General features: G+C 39.0%; 1 protein-coding gene across 1 annotated transcript in view; it reads left to right on the forward strand.

Moving 5' to 3' along the window:
* The first annotated feature begins 9,963 nt into the window (after positions 1-9,963).
* Positions 9,964-15,461, forward strand: part of Blvra (biliverdin reductase A) — a 54,692-nt gene continuing 49,194 nt past the window's right edge. Inside the window, exon 1 of the mRNA XM_027938324.2 lies at positions 9,964-10,103. The gene's annotated coding sequence lies outside the window, so the exon portion shown is untranslated. The remainder of the gene's footprint in view (positions 10,104-15,461) is intronic.

Here is a 15,461-nt window from a genome sequence, read left to right on the forward strand (position 1 = left end):
GACCCTGTCTCTAAAATAAAATAATTTGTATGGAATTAATAGCAGGGCTTTAATATCTATGAAGTAAAAACCAAATAGAAAGTAGAAAAATAAAAAATTATAGTGGACAATTTAAATTCATTGATTGACATATGTACAGTTATGTTATCATAATTATATTGGAAATCAGTAACAGAGCTATCCGGGGAAATACCAAATATTTTTAAATTAATGCACTTTTAACTAAAACATGAGTTAATGAAGTAAGAAACTGAAATGTACTTTTTAAAATATTTATTTTTTAGTTATAGTTGGACATAATACCTTTATTTTATGTATTTATTTTTATGTGGTGCTGAGGATCAAACCCCTTCCTCATACATTCTGGTTAAGCTGTCCACCACTGAGCTACACCCCCAGCTCCAGAAAATGAAATGCATTTTGAACTCAGAATTAAAAGCATATATGAAAAGGTATACTATGGCACATGCCTGTAATCCCAGCAACTTGGGAGGATGAGGCAGGAGGATCATGAGTTCAAAGCCAGCCTCAGCAAGTTATCAAGGCCCTAAGCAACTTAGTGAGATCCAGTCTCAAAATAAAAAATAAAAAGGGCCGGGGATATGGCTCAGTGGTTAAGCATGCATTGCTTCAATCCCCAGTAACAAAAAAAGGGGGGTAATGGAATGCAGTTAAAGTAGTGCTCAGCAAGAAAAATTATAGATTTACAGGTTTCTACAACAAAAGAAGAAAAGTCTCAGTGAAATTATGTAAATTCCCACTCTGAGAAATTAGGCTGTAGCTCAATGGCAGAGCACTTGCCTAGCATATGTGAGGCACTGGGTTTGATCCTTAGCACCATATAAAAATAAAAAACATAAAAAATAAAGGCATTCTGTCCATCTACGACTACAAAAAAAAATTTAAAAAGGAAATTAGGGGGGAAGGAAATTAAATTGAGTAGAAAAGCTGGTTCTTTTAAATGATCAATAAAATTGATCTAACTAAGCTAATCAATGGAAAAGAGAGACAAAGAACACCAATTACCAATACCAGGAATGAAAGAAGAGAATTAAGTAGAGCTTCTACACACAATAGAAGAAAATTAAGGCATTCTGCTCCTGTTAACAGTGGAGTACTTCCTATTGCACTAGCCCTCCACGAGTTAAAAACTGCAAACTCTGGGCTGAGCACAAAAAATAACTACCTGAAGGTAGTCATTTCAGTAGTTACTGGGGAAAAAAAATTTAAAAGGCAAATACTGGAGGTAAGTTGATGATTGAAAAAAGAAAGGGGCTCAGGGAGTTTTCCATTTTATGCAGTGTATCCTTCTCTTTTACTGTAGATAAACACTATGATTTCATAATCAAGGACTAAAGTATTCTTTAATTTTTCAGATGGGCTTATGAAGCAGAAGCCAGTATCAGCACATTTTGACATTCACCAACAAAAGCATGAAAAATCATCTTGGTATTACTGGTGAAAAACCTACATTTTAGATAAGACTATATAGAATAGCAATGTAGCTGGGTTTTTTGTTTGTTGTTTGTTTTGTTTTGTTTTGAAATTTATATATATTTATGACAGTGGAATGCATTACAATTCTTATTACACATATAAAGCACAATTTTTCATATCTTTGGTTGTATACCAAAAGGACTTAAAAACAGCATACTACAGGGATACACCCACATCAATGTTTATAGCAGCACAATTCACAATAGCTAAACTGTGGAACCAACCTAGATGCCCTTCAATAGAAAAAAAAAATGTGGCATATATACACAATGGAATATTACTCAGCAATAAAAGAGAATAAAATCATGGCATTTGCAGGTAAATGGATGGAGTTAGAGAAGATAATGCTAAGTGAAATTAGCCAATCCCAGAAAACCAAATGCCAAATGTTTTCTTTGATAAAAGGAGGCTGATTCATAGTGGGATAGGAAGAAAGAGCATGGGAGGAATAGACGAACTCTAGATAGGGCAGACAGGTTGGAGGGGAAGGGGAGGGGGCATGGGGTTATTAATGATGGTGGAATGTAATGATCATTATTATCCAAAGTACAGGTATGAAGACACAAATTGGTGTGAATATACTGTGCATACAACCAGATATATGAAAAATTGTGCTCTATATGTTTTTGTTTTTTGCTTGAAAGCAGGTTTGTTAACCTTAATCTTACTTGCTTGAAAAATCAGAAGACAGAGTTGGACAACTAGAGCATCTAGAGAGTAGAGGGAAATTTGTAAAAGGAAATCCCTAAAACCCTAAAAAGATAAAAGTCAGAGAGAAGGAAATTCTGTGTACAAGCTGCCCACATTTCTGGCTGACACCTGAGACACATGTGTCAAGCAGACTTTTAAACCATCTAAGACTTAAAAACTGAAGAGAGATATCAGTAGGTGAAAGTAACACAAAGAGAGATAAACAGATATATCATTATGGCTGGAGACTTCAACACTCCTTTTTCAATAAATAGCAAGAACACTTGATAAAAAAATATAGTAACAATGTAAAAGATCTAAGTTGCCTTATCAACCTCTTTGGGCTAATTGATATCTTGTAGACTACTGCTCTCAACTGTAGAATACGTGTTCTCTTCAACTGTACATAATTTGTTCACCAAGAAAGACTATATGCCAGACAATGAACACATCTCAATAAATTTTTCTATTTATTTATTTATTTATTTATTGTACCAGGGATTGAACTCGGGAGCATTTAACCACTGAGCCACATCTTCAGACCTTTGTGCATTTTATTTAGAGACAGGGTTTCACTGAGTTGCTTAGGACCTTGCTATGTTGCTGAGGCTGGCTTTGAATTTGAGATGATCCTCCTGCCTCAGTCTCCTACATCGCTGGGATTACAAGTATGTGCCACCATGTCCCACTCAATAAACTTTAGAAGATTGAAATCATGCAGAGTATATTCTCTAACAATAATGGGTTTAAATTAAAAATAAATAAAATATATGGAAAACCCAGGTAGGAGTTAATTATAGTTTCACATGCTTGTATTGCAAAAGAAGAAAGGTGTAGGGCTGGGGCTGTAGCTCAGTGGTAGAGCACTTGCCTAGCATGTGTGAGGCACTGAGTTTGATCCTTAGCACCACATAAAAATAAACAAATAAAATAAAGGCATTCTGTACATCTACAACTACAAAAAAAATTAAAAAAAAAAAAGAAGAAGAAGAAGAAAGATGTAAATCATGTCCCATATTTCCACCTAAGGAAGTTAGGAAAGGGAAACCAAGAAAGACCAAAGAAAATACAAGGAAGAAAATAATAACAATTAAAGCAGAAATCAATGAAATAGTAAGCAAATTTATAAGGCCAAAGGTTGGATCTTTGAATCAACAAAATCCATGAACTGCTACCTAGACTGATCAAGAATTAAAGAAAACACACATTAACAATATTAGGAATGAAAGAGGAGTTAATTATCACAGATCCCTCAAACATTTAAAGATGAGATGACCTTGAAGCCAGATTTAAAATTAGGTAGTCAGTGTAGTTAGGTAAATCGGGTCTAATATCGAGTAAGATCTAAAATGGAGGCCATGCTGACAATGATTCCGGAAATGCAGGACAACTCATGGAATGTTAATGAAGTCCCAGAAAAGCCCCTAGGCCCAAAGTCCATCCCAAAGAAATGTTAATGAACAGCCCCAGCAGATTTGAAGATAGCCCATCCCAAAGAAGTGATAATGAAGTCCTTCCTGCCCAGATTACTTCTTTGGCCCACCTGTGTCCCACCCCTTGGGCCTTCCAACCTACATTCCATCACTGAAAGAACTATAAAAAGGGAAGACAACCCACACTTCCACGGATTCCACCTCTTGGGTCCCCTTCTTCCTCCGGGAGAAGTCTTTTCTGCTGTCCTTTAATAAACTTCTAATTTCTACTCTGACCTTGCCTCGGTGTCCCGTCCGGCAGGACACATCAACGTGGGCAGCGAACCTAGGTGGGGAGGAATGAAGGGACAAGAGACACAGAAGGATGACAGCAAGACAGGAGTTCTGATCAAGCTGCAAACTTTTATTGTTCACACAGGGGTATTTATATGCTGGGGATGGGGAAGCTCTCTTATCGGCAGTTGCTGGATGTCTGCACAAGGTGAGATAACCGCAGGATGTTTCAGGAAGATAGGTGGCCGCAGGATGTCTCAGGGAGATAGATGGCTGCAGGGTGTCTCCCAGGCAGGATGTCTCCCAGGGGGCTGTTTCTTGTAAGTGTCAGGCTATTCTTTGAAGGAGAATTTCCTTCTAGCCCCTGACATTTTCCCCCTTTCTTATATAAAAGATTTGACCATACCTTATTGGCCATGTTTTTAGGGGGTGATAGAGGCTCTGTTCCTCTAGGAGGCCTTAGAATATCTCCTGATCCGACCGAGCATCTTCACTAGGAGATTTCGTGGCCTTGGCATGTTTTTGGAGGAGACGGTTTTGAGGGAGAAGCATGCCAACCGCCATGCACCAGAGCGTGTCACTCAGAGGTCTTGGGTTTTGGGATCCGTGGATCCATCCTCCTGCAGTCCTTCCTGCACTCTCCGTCATTATGGCCTAACATCCTCACTCCATGGGTGCGTCCTCCCCCAAGCGGAGGGGCCCATGGAGGAGCGAACCCTTATGGCAAGGGCAGAAGATGGTTGGTCAGAGCTGTTACTTATACTTTTATATAAGAGAGATCTGTGGGGATGTAAACTTAAGAAATAAGCCTGAAAGAAGGGTAGAACATCCTTTTAAATGTTGGCAGCGCGGTCTTCCATCTCCAAACGGTGATAGTGGACCTGTATGGGCTTAGAGGCCAAAATATTAATCTGTTCTTTAATAAATTGTACCAGCCTGTTTATAATGCAGGGTCCTATGGACACCATTAAAAGCAAACCCAACAAAGGGCCTAATAAGGGAAGAAGGTAGGGTAAAAATCCATTAAGCCCAGTCCAGAGGGGATTTTCAAATAGTTCCCTTCTTCTCTTTTCTAGATCTTCTTGAAGCTGCTTAATTTTAGTGCGTACTATGCCTGATTTATTGGCATAAAAGCAGCATCTTTCCCCTAAGGCCAAGCAAATACCTCCCTGGTTAGCTGTCAGCAAATCTAAGCCTCGTCTGTTTTGAAGGACCACTTCTGCCAGGGAGTCTATTTGGTCCTGTAAATCTTTAATAGTTCCTGATAGAGTTTGTACATCATCTATAAGTTGTTGAGATAGGCGACGGTAAGAGTGTATAGCCGTGCCTAAGCCAGCTGTACCTGTGCCCACAGCAGCTGTTATTCCAAGGCTGGCAAGGAGTGGTAAGGCCTGTATTGCCCGCCTGTGTCTTTTGACTAAGGTGTCTAGGCTAGGAATGGGTAGAGGTTCATCTCCTGGGACAATGGTTATATCAGGGAGTAATAAGGCAAGAACACAGCCACCAGTCCAATTCGCTGGAAGCCTGGGGAAGGCTGAGTTTCCTCCACACATAAAAACTGTGCCATTGGGGGGACAAAGAGATGGGGTGGGTGAGGAATAATTTTTTACTGTTGAGCAATTTCCAAAGGAAGTAACTCCAACATCAATATCATAGGTATTATTCTGCATCGCGCCTAAAAGACATGATGTAAAAGTGCCTATAGGCTGTACTTTAAAAGGAAATCCAGGTTGGCATGTATTATCATTGTCTATGATAGAATTAATAGGAACTGCCATAGGCATGATTGCCCCTGTTGTCATGCAGAGCCAGCAATCACCAGCAAGGGTGGGGTTGGAATTATTAAGCAAGGAGAAGGTAGTTTCCAAAATATCTAATGTATTGGTATCTAAATCTGGGAGCTGGGATTTAGGCAGCATTAAGGGATGATATGTGAGCTCAGGGATTTGGGGTTTCAAAAGTTTGATTATCTGAAGATGCTTGACAGCATCAGTGGGTCCTCCACCATCAGAGACCCCTGTAGGGGCCTTAATGGGCCAGCAGGAGGGTTTACCAACAGTGCCTTGGCACCCAGCTGACTGTAACTTGGTATATATGCCTTCTCCTCCCCGGTCAAAGAGGAGGGGGGTATAATGAATAGTGGTCCCCTCTGCTGCATGAGTTTTAGTTAGGGTGGCTTCAAAAAATTGTTCTCCCTGCTTGTTAACACAAATTGAGGCTGACGCATAACAAGAGACATGCATCGCCTGGGTATGCATACAAGTTGCAGAACAATTTTGGAGAGCTTTACTTGTACTGGGGGGAATAATCTTTGGCTTGTTAACACATACCCATTTAGGCTGATGAACTCAACCTCGGCATGGAGGTAAGCCACCTTAGTCACGCAGTCAGCAATCTGGGTCCAACTAGTGGGAGCCTGAGTCCAAGATCCTCCCCTGCATTCGCAGGGGGGGCCAAAAAGGTACTCCCTGATGTTGGAAGGTGGAGGGCTAAGGCCTCCGTATACAAACCTGTTCAGCAGAAGTGCCTTAAGCAGGATCCTCACACAGATTGTTGGCTGCATCTGCAAAAGAGGAAAATTTGTCCTCAGGGGGAGGGCCTCCGTCCCTGGGTTGAGGTAAGTCATTAACCTGTTTAACCAGGTGTTCTGGTAACCATCTTGGGGGTGCTTGCTCTTGGTCCAAAACACAAGCTGAGCCTCGTCCCCAGATGAGGACAGGATCTGGGCCTTTCCATTTATTTGTAAGGGGATCGCGCCACATAACAGGTGGGCGAACAGAATTGGACTAGGGATGCCAGTGTCTGTTTGTGGCCGAATGGCCTTCACTATCTAGGGTAAGAAAATTAAGGGCAAATAATGCATGGTTAAGGCGATCCCAAAATCTCTGTATTTTAGAATATTATCCTTTAAATAGGTATCTCTTAATTGTCTTTAAAAAATATGATTAAGGTTATTTCCTGTGTAGGGAGCAGTATATAAATCTTACTGTATTTTTTATGGACAATAGATCTAGTCAGAGAACTTATATAATATCAATGAATTTTTTTTAAGTTTGTAACCTTTATTGTTTAAAATTAATATATAACTTTAATTTGGAGAACCTTAATCTTAATAAAATGTTGTGTTTGGTTTTTTTTTTTTTTTTAATTTTATGATTATCTAACAAACAAAATATGTAAAAATTAGTATCTCAGTGTCTTAGAATCAATTGATTTTAGTCTCTAAGGACAATTGTTAAAATCGGATTTAAGTTAGTAGTTCAATATACTTAATGTTTAATCAACAATGTGAATTTATTTACCAAAACTAATCTTTGTCTTAAACAGTAAGAATTATTAGGCAATAAGGATCTTACTTTAAAGAAATAAACTTACATTTTAATAGGTTGTTTATCATGTCAAAATATGGACAAAAATCTTAGCTCACATTAGTATAGTTAAACTAGGAAAAATAGCCTGAAATACCCTTAAATTAATTATAGTCAGTTTAGTATATATAAATCTCTTTTTTAATCTTTCTAACTTTTTACATCGTCTGTTTAGATAACAATATAAAAATCTTTTTTACTTAGGAAAATACTTTTATCATTGAAATATGAATATAAAGACCTTGTTTTACCCAAAGATGATTTCTTTCTTTTTAGGATCCATGTGTGCTTTTTCTTTGTTGAAGCATCCTTTTCTTTTAGAATTTTTTTTTTTTTTTTTTTTTTTTGTTATACTTGGAACAATTTCTGAAAACCTTAGAATCTATAAACAAATTATTGTACTTTGATAAGAAATATCAATGAAAATATAGTTAAAATCCTTAGATATTTTGTAGACATAATTATAATTATCATCTTATGAGTTTGAACAGTAACTTTGAGAATTAGAAACTACTTGAAGATTGTATTTTCACTTAAAAGCAAATTTATAGTAAACACATTTATCTCAAATATCTGTAACTGAAAAGGCAGAGTATCTGATAAATGTAAATACAAAACATAAATAATGGGTTTTCTGTTGAAGAAAAACAATTAGGCAAATATATATTAACTAATCAATTAGGCATGTGCTAATCATTTTATAGATTAACAAATATAGGTTATCTAAATATCTTAAAAATATATATATTAAGAATAAGAACATAACTTATAATTGTATTAATTTTATGTAACCACGTGGTCTTAAAATATTTGGATCCATTTTAATTTATTTTTAACTAGGAGTGCACTCTTCTATGTGACGTCACTTGATGTAACTGAAATAAAATCCTTGTTGAGTATACATATTTATTTTTTATAGTTAGGAATGAGAATAAGGATTTTTTGGTCATCACAGGAACATTGCCGGCTTTGTTCCTGTGGCGAGCAAATGCATCCTCATAACCTCCAAAATTAAAAGTAAAATATAAAGAAGCATGTTTGATCTCTCATCAATAGAACATTATTTAGTAACACAACTATAGAGAAAAGTCAGGTTATTTAACTCAGAACTAACTTAAATTTAGGGCTGCAACATAGAAAGCTGTGGAATTAAATTTTGTCTGAAAAAGATATCTTTCGTTAGCATTTACAGGTAGGCATTCTTAAAAATACAGGCTCTGAACAGCTCCGGTAGAAATCTGAAACACAGTAGTACAGGTTAGTGGCTGGAAGGCGGGACTAGAAGTCCCGTCTGAGTGACTGTGGAAGAACCAATGGGAAGCCCGCGAAAGTGTGGGAGGTGGGACCAGGAAGCCCGCTCTTCTGGCCAGGCACCCCATGGTTACCATGGTGATGCAAACAACATTGAGTCCGCTGCCCATTTTCGGGGCAAAAGTTTTCCTAGCTGATTGCATTTTGATTGATTTTGTCTGCATTTTCCCCCGCCTGGCCAAGATCTTACTGAGGTAGCAGCTTGTTCTGTCTCTGCGACCTGCGGTTGCAGCTCGTGTACATCCTGCATTTTTTTCTGTGGCACGTGGGTGCTCCAAAGGTTTTTTAGCAGCAAACGCTAGCATTACCATCAGATCTTAAGTTAGTCTGTGTTTGGCATTTAGGTCAAGTAATTCAAGGGTTAAAAGCACTGCTGGCAGCAGGGGCTAGGACCTCATAGCTAGCAGCAAGCAGCAGCGGCTAAAGTCTCTTGTCCCCAGCGGCTGAGTTACAGCCATTTTGATTCATAGGACAATCATGTAGTAAAAAGGTCTGTACATACTTTCTGAGTATTGACAAAAACAGTAGAAAATTGAAACTTATTTCTCTCCAGGTAAACATCACATTTTCTCACTCTCCTAGTGCAAACTTCTAGAACATAAAGGCCAAAAAATATCTCTCTTTTTTTTTTTTTTAAGCTTTTTTTTTTTTTCTGAATTAATTAGGTTCCAGTAAGAAAAGGTGGGAACAGGCACCTTTTCTGGGCCAAAGCATTCATAATAATAATAATAATAATAATCTTCATAATAAGTCTCCTACTCTAAGCCATCTTTTACCATCAATGGTCCCTTCAAGGGGAAACCATGGACACAATTCTCCTATGTATGAAAAGAATAATTTTAAGTCCTTTTTCTTAACATGTGCCCCCCATGTCTTGAGGGCCTCCTTGAGGCCTGACAAAAACAACTCATGTGACGAAACTGCTTGTCCCATGGTGGGTCACTCACCTTGCGTCGTCCTCACTCTCCTCCTGGATCTGTCTCTCGGTCGTGTCTGCCGAGGCGATCTCGCGCTCCCGCTTGGCCAAGTCTTCCCGGAGGACGGCGTTCCCCCTCAGTCAAAGGCTCGAGCCCCACACTGGGCGCCAAATGTCCCGTCCGGCAGGACACATCAACGTGGGCAGCGAACCTAGGTGGGGAGGAATGAAGGGACAAGAGACACAGAAGGATGACAGCAAGACAGGAGTTCTGATCAAGCTGCAAACTTTTATTGTTCACACAGGGGTATTTATATGCTGGGGATGGGGAAGCTCTCTTATCGGCAGTTGCTGGATGTCTGCACAAGGTGAGATAACCGCAGGATGTTTCAGGGAGATAGATGGCTGCAGGGTGTCTCCCAGGCAGGATGTCTCCCAGGGGGCTGTTTCTTGTAAGTGTCAGGCTATTCTTTGAAGGAGAATTTCCTTCTAGCCCCTGACACCTCGGCGTGCTTCTCTGGTGTTATTCTTCAACATCGGGGAAGCAAGGACTCGTCACCGGCCAACAGCGGTAACATATTGGAGGTTCCACCAAGATTCTACACCTACACCAAGGTAAGCGCCTCTCCACGCACCCCATGTCTGTTTGAGGTGCATCTTTCTCTCTCTTTCTTTCTGGAGGGTAAAGTGGGCACCCGACAGCTACTTAAATGCAATTAGTGCAGCCGCCACTCTTCAAGACTCGGGTGAGAGGTTTCCCAGCCTAGGCAGCTCTCAATCACCTGTTCAATACAGAGCAGGCATGTTGGGTTCTGTCAAAGCCGCTTCCAACTTTTCTGTCTGGGCCCGGAGAGCAATTGGCGTGAGTACACAGTGTCCCAAATCCCGATCTGCCTTGGATGCGTGGAAGTGAAGGAAGGAGTTTGGAACAACTGCAGGCTACACTCAGACATATTCCTAAAGTTCCTTTCTCTTGAGCCCCCTCCCGACAGCCCTCAAGGGTATCTAGGGTGATAGGTAGATGAATGGCACTGAGGGAAAGCCCCAATTACATTTGCTTCCATATGGGCTATGCAACACTCCCAACCCCACATCCATTCCCTCCTGGATGCTCCCCTTCCTTCGCAGGTCAGAAATTTTAGCAATTCAGGTTGTAGGACTGAGAGAAAGGCATGGGATAATTAGTAAAATCTGCCCAGGTTCCCTAAGGTGCATAGGTAACTTTCACTAGTCTGTTTTACCACTCCAATGTTTAAAATGTGCTGTGTTCTCCTTAAGCTGCTAGAGAGGCATTTTTAGAATCAACTCCTCTGGTAATCTCTCTGATAGAAAGAACTACCTTACAACCAGTAGATATCCCTTAACCCTTAGGCGGTTCCTTTAGTCTACAGAGCAAAGACAAAAAAGAGTGCATGTTTCTCCTTTGCAATGGGTTTTTAGTGGTCGGGAGGATAAGCAGTAATGCCCTTAAGTCTGAATCCTCCCAGGGTCTCTGGCACAGGGCAAATTGAGACCCTAGCACTTTGCTAAAGGGGACCAGAAACCCCTTGGCAAAGCAAGGTGAGAGACGGGTTTTCTGGACCGTTTAGGAAGCTCAAGCTTAGGGAGACGTCCCTAATGAGAACAGTTTTCTCCGGCGCGGGCGCCTGAGTCCTGTTTTCTCACTCAGATGGGAGCTTCTCTCTCTCCAATACCCCAGGTGCACCTCTAGCCTGCGTATTGAAAAATTGGGATAGATTTGACCCTCAGACGCTCAAGAAAAAGCGCCTCATTTTCTTGGTCTGGCCTCAATACAAACTCTCTGATGGAGAAACCTGGCCACCAGAGGGAAATATCAATTTTAATACAATTTTACAGCTTGATAAAATTTGCAAAAAGGAAGGGAAATGGTGTGAGGTGCCGTATGTTCAGGTTTTTTTGCTCTAAGGGAAAATCCTAAATTATGCCAACAGTGTAAAGCAGACTTAGCTATGATATCTGCCATGAAGAGAGAAAATATTGGGAACTCACTGAGGAAAAAATCAGGAGGACACACAAAATCTCCATCTTCTGGCCTCTCTGCATCTGCCCCAACAGGCAAACCAAATATATTACCTCTCCAGGAGATGCCAGAAGGAGAATTTGGGCCGATCAAAGTACATACCCCCTTCCCCCTTCAAGACCTAAGGCAGATAAAAACTGACTCTACTGGAAAGTTAGGAGATATGCCAGATTGCCTGGGATTGGACCTAACCAAAGTAGCTAATCCTGTAAGTAAAAGGAGAGACTGAGGGACTCCCAGCAGCTGCTAAAGCCATTTTGCTTTGGGGAACTTCCTCATTCATGGGTTTTTGAAGCATTGCACAATCTTACAGTTAAAAGTTGGGTTTAGGTAATTGTTTAGTTTGTGATTTCAGATAGTTCATGCTAGAAAACTTAAATACTTAAGATGGAAAATTAAAGAACTCTACTTCCAAGTTGGCAAGTAACTCCCAATCATTTAGTTTTATTTTTTCATCAATTTTGAACTGGGTAGCCTGAGAAGATTTCACTATGTGTACCAGTGCATTAACTTGGGCAAGGATAGTAAATTATGATATGGTATCTGTTCCCCTCAGTGTGTAAGATTTAGGAAAGAAAAGTGTTGGATTGGGATGCTGGTCTGGCTTATTAAAATGACATTAAATAGGAACAGTCTTGAAAATTTTTAAAGCTTAATTTTGGATATACATGGTAGTGTGTGGTTCTCTTTTAAAATTTTTTCAGATGATTTAATGTAACTTAATACCTTAGGAATTCAGAACAAAGAAAGTGGCTTAATGATCCTAAAGAAATTTCTTCTGATGGTAGAGATCCTATTTTCAGTTTTGTGTGAGCAAGTTTTTCTAGTGTAGGAAGATATAAAGGTATAAAATTTTGCGAATTATATCTTAAACTTGTATCATAATTTTCAACATCCAAACCTGAAAATTGTGACTTATGGTTAAAATGCCTTAGGCATGAGGCTTCTCCTTGGAATTCCAGTTTTTCTTGCTCCTTCCAGACCTCAGGCAGGATTTAAATTGAAATGCAAATGGGAAGCCTGCTAGCTCAGTAGGAGACTGACCTGAGGCCCAAGGAAAAAAAGTAAAGGTGTCCTTTACCTGAACTCAAACTAGTTTAAACCAAAAAGTAAATTGTGTGGCATTTACTAATTACTGGCCAGTCATTTTTCTAGGACTCTTGCTTTTTCTTAGATTCTGTATTTTTTTGAGCTCATGATTTTGATCCTACAGACAAGTTACTGTTTTTCTGATAAGTTCTATTTTTGATCAGCTGTGGAGTTTTTAAACATTGCAATGGAGATTTCACCTGAGAAAAGCTACAAGACCTTTACTATTGTGTTATGTGTTACACTTGTGTTATGTGTTGTATGTCTGTATGTGTGTATGTCCATATATCATGCAGTGATATGATAATTGGCAGATATATGAGGAGCGCTCATGAAAAATTAAAAAATGGATCCAAATATCTTTGATTCACGTGATTCAAATGGTTCAATTTAAATTTGGTAAATAGATGAAAGTAAAGACATCTTTAAAATTAAGCTTATAGAACAACCAACAATAAAAATTTTTAAAAATAAATAAATAAATAAAATACAAAATTAAAAAAAAAGAAAATTAAATTAAGTTTATAAATTTTTCTAGGTGTTCAAAAAAGACCCTAATAAAATGTTGATGTCTATAAAATAATCTGCCTAAATTCAGAAATTTACAAGTGTTGTTTCAAAATATTTACATTAACAGATGGAAAAGAGAAATTTAAAAGGTTCTAGGTATGGATTTAATAAAAGAAAAATGTGTTTCTGGATAAGAGTCTATGTGATTAAGTTAATAAGAGGGTTTAAGTAAGTGATAAAGAAGGTCTGTGTAAGTTGGTTATATGTGTAAGTTTTTGAGCAAGTAATATTAAAGAAATTAAACAGCTGGTTAAACAAGTACTGTTGTTTTAGAGAATTGTGCTATGTAATTTCTTTAAAAGCTAAACTTGGTTGATATAAAAACATCAGTGTAATTGTGGTGCTATTAATGTGTTCATATCTTCCAGGTATACAAGTCTGTAAGGTAGAAGTTTTAAAAGAGCATTATATCAAGCTGGTGTTCTAAAGTTGTATGGTAATGTTACCGCTGTTGACCGGTGACGAGTCCTTGCTTCCCCAATGTTGAAGAATAACACCAGAGAGCACGCCGAGGCAAGGTCAGAGTAGAAATTAGAAGTTTATTAAAGGACAGCAGAAAAGACTTCTCCTGGAGGAAGAAGGGGACCCAAGAGGTGGAATCCAGTTGGCAGGCAAATGTGTTCCCCTTTTTATAGGTTTGGTGATGGAATGTGGGTTGGAAGGCCCGAGGGGTGGGACACAGGTGGGCCAAAAAGTAATCTGGTCAGGAAGGACTTCTGAGTCAGCACCTTTTTGCTGGGGACTGTTCATTAACATTTCTTTGAGGTGGACTTTGGCCTAGGGCCTTTGGGGACTTCATTAACATTCCATGAGTTGTCCTGTGTTTTCCCGAGTCATTCTCCGCACGGCCTCCATTTTAGATTTCACTCGATATTAGACCCGATTTACCTAACTACACTGACTACCTAATTTTAAATCTGGCTTCATTAATTTTAGGCTTAAAAAAAAAAAACATGTTGGAGATTTATTTATATCATTTGTGTTCTATAACTGGACTTGTTATCAATAAGACATGTAAAGTTCTATGTTACTTTTTATACTAAGATACAATTTAAATTATTTTTAAATTAATGAGAGCCTAATCTGCGTAAAGGTTTTATTGCAAAACACAAAAGTACTTTGCTACTTTTCTACAAAAGGTCAAAAGCTTTCAGCCTTTCTTTGATTCATGTTTTAGGTGTGATATTATATTGTGTTAGCTAATATTCATGTAAACTTGAGCAACAATTTATGTAGGCTTTATAAAATGATGTCTAAAAAGCAAAGATCAGCTTCAGAACTATAGTACTTAAGATTTATGAAGAACCTCGCCTTACCTGAGATAAGGCTCTATGTCCCATCTCACTACATGTAAAAATGACTATGAAAGAAGTAGGCCAGATTTCAGTACATTTAAAGTTGTGTCCAAAAGTTGGTTTTTGTCACGATTACTAGGATCTCAAACAGGGGATTATAATGTATAACTCCACCAAAATCCAAGGTAGCTATTACATGAACTAAATATGTTTTTTCTCTTGTTAATTTTATTTTGTAGTTTTCTTATAAATGGTCTAAAGATTGCCTGTTAATGTTTTGCAGAGGTACTGCTTTAAGAACTCACAACCTGGGTTAATTTAAGATAATGAGTTATCACATACAGGATAGAGAGGTAGACATTAAAGCCCAGTACTCTTAATATAAGGCTGTTGAAACTTATTTGCTGGATGTTTAAGATTAAGTTTTAAAATTAAAGTTAAGTTAAAAGGGCCAAGAAAACCAATGTTTGGCTCTTGCCCTCTGAGTCAGTCTTGTTGGGAAAACATAACGGCAGCCGCACCCCAGAGAAAAACCCCAGCATGGCGTCTAACAACCCTCCTTCTCCTCTTTGTTTCTTTCACTGGCGCGAAACGTTCCCGCCGGCGCCAATGTTCAAACCCTGCTGGTAGGAAGCCTTAGCCCCAATTAGAATTAACTTCCTGGGCCCCCGAACTGACATATGGAAGAGCTTGCCAATAAACGGGCGACCTGTTATCTACCTCAGCCCCTGCTACCTCTCTTAGACCTATATAGACACACAGCCTTTTGTAATAAAAAGAGACCTCTTTGGTAATCTGTGTCGTGTGCTGCAGCATTTTCCAGTCTTACAAGTCTGAATCCAGGGAACAGGGGACTTCTCCAAAGAGCTTTGCAACTCTGGGCCACATAACCTCCCGATCAGGGAGATTAATGAGACCACTGGAGAACAGAAAGCCAATCAGTGCATTTGCTATGAAGAGGAGGGTCATCAAAGAAGG

The sequence above is a fragment of the Marmota flaviventris genome, chromosome 1 (assembly GCF_047511675.1).
Source record: "Marmota flaviventris isolate mMarFla1 chromosome 1, mMarFla1.hap1, whole genome shotgun sequence".
In the NCBI taxonomy this organism is placed as follows: Eukaryota; Metazoa; Chordata; class Mammalia; order Rodentia; family Sciuridae; genus Marmota; species Marmota flaviventris.